Below are 6,000 nucleotides of genomic sequence, written 5' to 3' on the forward strand. Positions count from 1 at the left end.
GGGCTGAGAAAAAATAAAAAATTATCTCTCAAGAAGGTTGTTTTTTTCCCTGTAATTTTGCTGATATAGAAAGAGAATCTTTTGTGCTTAAACCAAAATAATAATAATAAAATTTTTAAAAATAAGATAAAAAATTTAAACCTTAGAGGTACGGTCTGGGAGAGGAGGAATATGAAGTGAAGGGAAACGGAATTCATTGCAGGTCTCCTCAAGACTGCCTTAGGCCATTAAATATTTTCTTAATGAGCCTCCATTCCACCAGTTCAAAACTGTATCTGTTTCAACAGTGTTTCTGAAATCAGAATCACACGGGCTTGGAGGTTGGGTGCTTATTAAAAATGCCTAGTCCTGGGCCCCACCTCAGAATCTGAATCTACATTTTTAGCAAGTTGCTCAGTGATGCTTAAGCACTCTCACATTTGAGTAAATCCCTGTGCTAACCTATAAATTCCTTTCAGTTTGTATTATATTTACATTTTTATGTTAAGTTCAGCTCAGAATCTTGAGCCCATAGCAAGCCCAGTGGCAAATTCTTAAGGCTACCTCTGTGAGAAGTACACTGGGGTTTCTCCATTAGAAGTTTGCTCCTTTCTCTTGAATCATTCTATAAGAAAGTGAGAGAGGAAAAGGGGAGTTCTGGAAGCATGTCAGGAAGAGCCTCTACACTTAACACAGTAAAGCAATAAAAACCTTGCAAAAATCGTCAGCAGAAAACATGCCTCACTTTCCGAGGCTTGCCGTGATGGAGAAAGAAGTGAAGCAGTATCTCCGCACCATGCTTCCTTGGGCAAGTCACCACGGTACATCACTCTCAGCTCCCTCTGATGAGAAATGAGGGGTTGGGTAGGGGACCTCACACCTACCCATCCTGTCCAGCAAAGGGTAGACACTTTTGGAAGTGGAAGAGATTCTCATTTTTAGTTCATCCTTCCCTTCCTTTACTGGTATTACTTAATGTATCAAACTTTATTAAATACTGAGTTTAATTTTTTTCTGGTTTACAAATATAAATTTTTACCTAGTTTTTAAAACGTTAATAATAATAGTTATAATAACAATAATATATCCCCACTGCACAATGCTCTCTTCTGTCTGCATTTTATTTCTGCAGGAATTCTGATTTAACTTGTATAAGGTAGGCTTCTTTTTAAAAAAATATATTTTATTGAATTATTACAGAGAGGAAGGGAGAGGGATAGAGAGTTAGAAACATCGATGTGAGAGAAACATTGATCAGCTGCCTCCTGCACACTCCCTACTGGGGATATGCCCACAACCAAGGTACATGCCCTTGACCGGAATCGAACCTGGGACCCCAGAATCTGCAGGCAGACGCTCTATCCACTGAGCCAAACTGGTTAGGGCTAAGGTGGGCTTCTTGTTCTTCAAGGATTACCCTCATCTACTTAATTATGTTTGATCCATTATAGGTCAAATGGGGTGATGGCATTCCTCCAAAGCTTATGTTTAAAGATAATTCTTTTGGCCCTGGCCAGTGTTTCTAAGTGGTTAGAGCATCAGGCCTATGCACCAAAGGGTGTTGGGTTCAATTCCCAGTCAAGGGCACTTACCTAGGCTGCAGGTTCACTCCTTGCACCCAGTCAGGGCGGGTGTCCGGGAGATAACCAGTCGATGTGTCTCACAACAATGTCTCTCTCTCTCTCTCTCTTCACCTCCCTCCTTCCCTTCCACTCTCTCTGAAAAGCAATGGAAAAAAATATCCTCAGGTGATATGTATTATTATTATTATTATTGTAATAAAGTGCTTTTATATTTATTCTTATGAACTCTACACATTAACAGATTAATGCTACAATGATTACCAAGAATCTCTTTTGCAGATAGACATGAATATTCTCTGTGAGATTCAACAACTACCCATTGTATGCTCAGGGAGAGGAAAAGTTGGTTTCATTGGACATGAGATTTGGATGTTTCTATTTTAAAATTTTAACCTAATAGATTCTAATATTTTACCAATATGAAAGTATATAAATATAGATATAAAAACAAAAGCTGTTCAGTTTCCAGCACTGGGAAATTTTTATTAATAACTACTGCCTAACAACCAAGTTCATTAAGTTTGTGTTTTTTTTTTTTTTAATTTTTCGCTTAAAGTATTACAAAGGGTATTACATAAGTGTCCTTTTTTTTCCCCCCGCCCTTGACAAACCCCTACCCTCCCTTACCCCCCAGTGTCTTATGTCCATTAGTTATGCTTATATGCATGCATACAAGTCCTTCGGTTGATCTCTTACTCCCCTCCCTCCTGCCCCCCAACTCTCTCTGGCCTTCCCACTGCAGTTTGGCAATCAGTTTGAGACAGCTCTGCCTCTGTATCTATTATTGTTCAAAAGTTTGTAATGGTCTTTATTATCCATGAATGAGTGAGATCATGTGGTATTTTTCCTTCATTGACTGGCTTGTTTCACTTAGCATAATGCTCTCCAGTTCCATCCATGATGTTGCAAATGGTAGGAGTTCCTTCTTTTTAACAGCAGCATAGTATTCCATCATGTAGATGTACCACAGTTTTCTAATCCATTCATCTACTGATGGGCACTTAGGCTGTTTCCAGATCTTAGCTATGGTGAATTGTGCTGCTATGAACATCTGGTTACATATATCCTTTCTGATAGGTGTTTCTGGTTTCTTGGGATATATTCCTAGTAGTGGGATCACAGGGTCAAATGGGAGTTCCATTTCCAATTTTTTGAGGAACCTCCATACTGCCTTCCATAGTGGCTGCACCAGTCTGCATTCCCACCAGCAGTGCACAAGTGTTCCTTTTTCTCCACATCCTCTCCAGCACTTGTCGTTTGTTGATTTGTTGATGATGGCCATTCTGACAGATGTGAGATGGTACCTCATTGTTGTTTTGATTTGCATCTCTCGGATGATTAGTGACTTTGAGCATGTTTTCATATGCCTCTTGGCTTTCTGAATGTCCTCTTTTGAAAGGTGTCTATTTAGATCCTTTGCCCATTTTTTGATTGGATTGTTTATCTTCTTTTTGTTAAGTTGTATGAGTTCCCTATAAATTTTGGAGATTAAGCCCTTATCAGATATGACGTTGGCAAATATGTTTTCCCAAGAGGTGGGTTTTCTTGTTGTTTTGTTGATGGTTTCTTTTGCTGTGCAGAAGCTTTTTATTTTGATGTAGTCCCATTTGTTCAGTTTCTCTTTAGTTTCAACTGCCCTAGGAGCTGTATCAGTGAAGAAATTGTTTTGGCATAAGTCTGAGATTTTGTTGCCTTTGTATTCTTCTAGAATTTTTATGGTTTCCTGTCGTACATTTAAGTCCTTTATCCATTTTGAGTTTATTCTTGTGTATGGTGTAAGTTGGTGGTCTAGTTTCATTTTCTTGCATATATCTGTCCAATTTTCCCAACACCATTTATTGAAGAGACTATCTTGGCTCCATTGTATGTTCATGCCTCCTTTGTCAAAAATTAATTGAGCATATTGGTTCGGGCTAATTTCTGGACTCTCTATTCTATTCCACTGGTCTATATGTCTGTTCTTGTGCCAACCAGGCAGTTTTGAGAACAGTGGCTTTGTAATACAGTTTGATATCTGGCATTGAGATCCCACCTACTTTGTTCTTTCTCAGGATCGCTGCAGCTATTCGGGGTCTTTTTTTATTCCAGATGAATTTTTGGAGAGTTCGTTCTAGATCTTTGAAGAAGGCCATTGGTATTTTAATGGGAAGTGCGTTGAATTTATAGATTGCTTTGGGTAGTATGGACATTTTAATGATGTTGATTCTACCAATCCAAGAACATGGTATGTTCTTCCATCTGTTTATGTCTTCCTCTATCTCTTTTTTCAGCGTCCTGTAGTTTTCTGAGTAGAGGTCTTTAACCTCTTTAGTTAAGTTTATTCCTAGGTATCTTAATTTTTTTGGTGCGATGGTAAATGGGATTGTTTTTCTAATCTCTCTTTCTGAAAGTTCACTATTGGTGTATAGAAATGCCTCAGATTTCTTGGGGTTAATTTTGTATCCTGCTACATTGCCAAATTCATGTATTAAGTCTAGTAGCTTTTTGATGGAGTCTCTAGGGTTTTGTATGTATAATATCATGTCATCTGCAAATAAGGACAGTTTTACTTCCTCTTTTCCAATTTGGATGCCTTTTATTTCTTCTTCTTGCCTAATTGCAATGGCTAATACTTCCAGTACTATGTTGAACAGGAGTGGTGAGAGTGGGCATCCCTGTCTTGTTCCTGTTCTTAGGGGAAATGGTGTTAGTTTTTGACCATTGAGTATGATGTTGGCTGTGGGCTTGTCATATATGGCTTTTATTATGTTGAGGTATGATCCTTCTATTCCCACCTTTCTGAGAGTTTTTATCAAAAATGGGTGTTGGATTTTGTCGAATGCTTTTTCTGCATCAATTGATATGACCATGTGGTTTTTTTCTTTCAATTTGTTTATGTGATGTATCACATTTATTGATTTACGGATGTTGTACCATCCTTGCATCTCTGGGATAAATCCTACTTGGTCATGGTGTATGATCCTTCTGATGTACTGCTGGATCCGATTTGCTAAGATTTTGTTGAGGATTTTGGCATCTATGTTCATGAGGGATATTGGCCTGTAATTCTCTTTCATTGTGATGTCTTTACCTGGTTTTGGTATTAGGGTGATGCTGGCTTCATAGAATGAGCTTGGAAGTGTTCCTTCCTCTTGAATTTTTTGTAGTAGTCTGAGGAGGGTAGGTTTTAGTTCTTCCTTGAATGTTTGGTAGAACTCCCCTGTGAAGCCGTCTGGCCCTGGGCTTTTGTTTGCTGGAAGCTTTCGGATGACTGCTTCAATTTCTTCCATAGTTATTGGCCTATTGAGGTTTTTAGATTCTTCCTGATTGAGTTTTGGAATGTTGTATTTTTCTAGGAATTTGTCCATTTCCTCCAGGTTGTCTAGTTTGTTGGAGTAGAGTTGCCCGTAGTATTGTTTAACAATCATTTGTATTTCTGTGGGGTCTGTTGTTATTTCGCCTCTATCATTTCTGATTTGGCTTATTTGGGACCTTTCTCTTTGCTTCTTGGTGAGCCTGGCGAGTGGTTTGTCAATCTTGTTTATCCTTTCAAAGAACCAGCTCTTGGTTTCATTGATTTTCTGTATTGTTTTTTTGGTCTCTATGTCATTGATTTCTGCTCTAATCTTTATTATCTCCTTCCTTCTGCTCACTCTGGGGTTTTCTTGTTGCTCTCTTTCTAATTCTTTGAGTTGTAGAGTTAGATGATTAACTGCCATTTTTTCTTGTTTTTTGAGATAGGCCTGTAGAGCTATAAACTTTCCTCTCAGGACTGCTTTCATTGTGTCCCAGAGGTTTTGGATTGTTGTGTTTTCATTGTCATTAGTGTCCAGGATGTTTTTAATTTCTTCTTTGATGTCATCGGTAACCCAATCAATATTTAATAACATGCTATTCAGCTTCCAAGTGTTTGAGTATTTTGGGTTCTTTTTATTGTAGTTTATTTCTAACATTATGCCATCATGGTCTGAGAAGATGCTTTTTATGATTTCAATCTTCTTGAATTTGTGGAGACTTTGCTTGTGACCCAATATGTGGTCTATTTTTGAATATGCCCCATGAGCACCTGAGAGGAATGTATATTCCGCAGCTGTGGGGTGAAGTGTTCTGAAGATGTCAATTAAGTCCATCTGATCTAGTGAGTCATTTAGGATTGCTGTTTCTTTGCTGAGTTTTTGTCTAGCGGATTTATCCAGTGATGTCAGTGGTGTATTAAAGTCCCCTACTATGATTGTATTGTTGTCGATCTCTCCCCTGATATCTTCCAGAAGTTTTCTTATGTATGTGGGTGCTCCTGCATTGGGTGCATATATGTTTACCAGGGTTATATCTTCTTGTTGTATTGATCCCTTTAGTATTATGAAGTGGCCTTCCTTATCTCTGGTTATGGCCTTCACTTTGAGATGTATTTTGTCAGATATAAGTATTGCTACCCCAGCTTTCTTTTCCTTTCCATTTG

This window comes from Myotis lucifugus, unplaced genomic scaffold (genome assembly GCF_000147115.1).
Source record: "Myotis lucifugus unplaced genomic scaffold, Myoluc2.0 scaffold_0, whole genome shotgun sequence".
In the NCBI taxonomy this organism is placed as follows: domain Eukaryota; kingdom Metazoa; phylum Chordata; class Mammalia; order Chiroptera; family Vespertilionidae; genus Myotis; species Myotis lucifugus.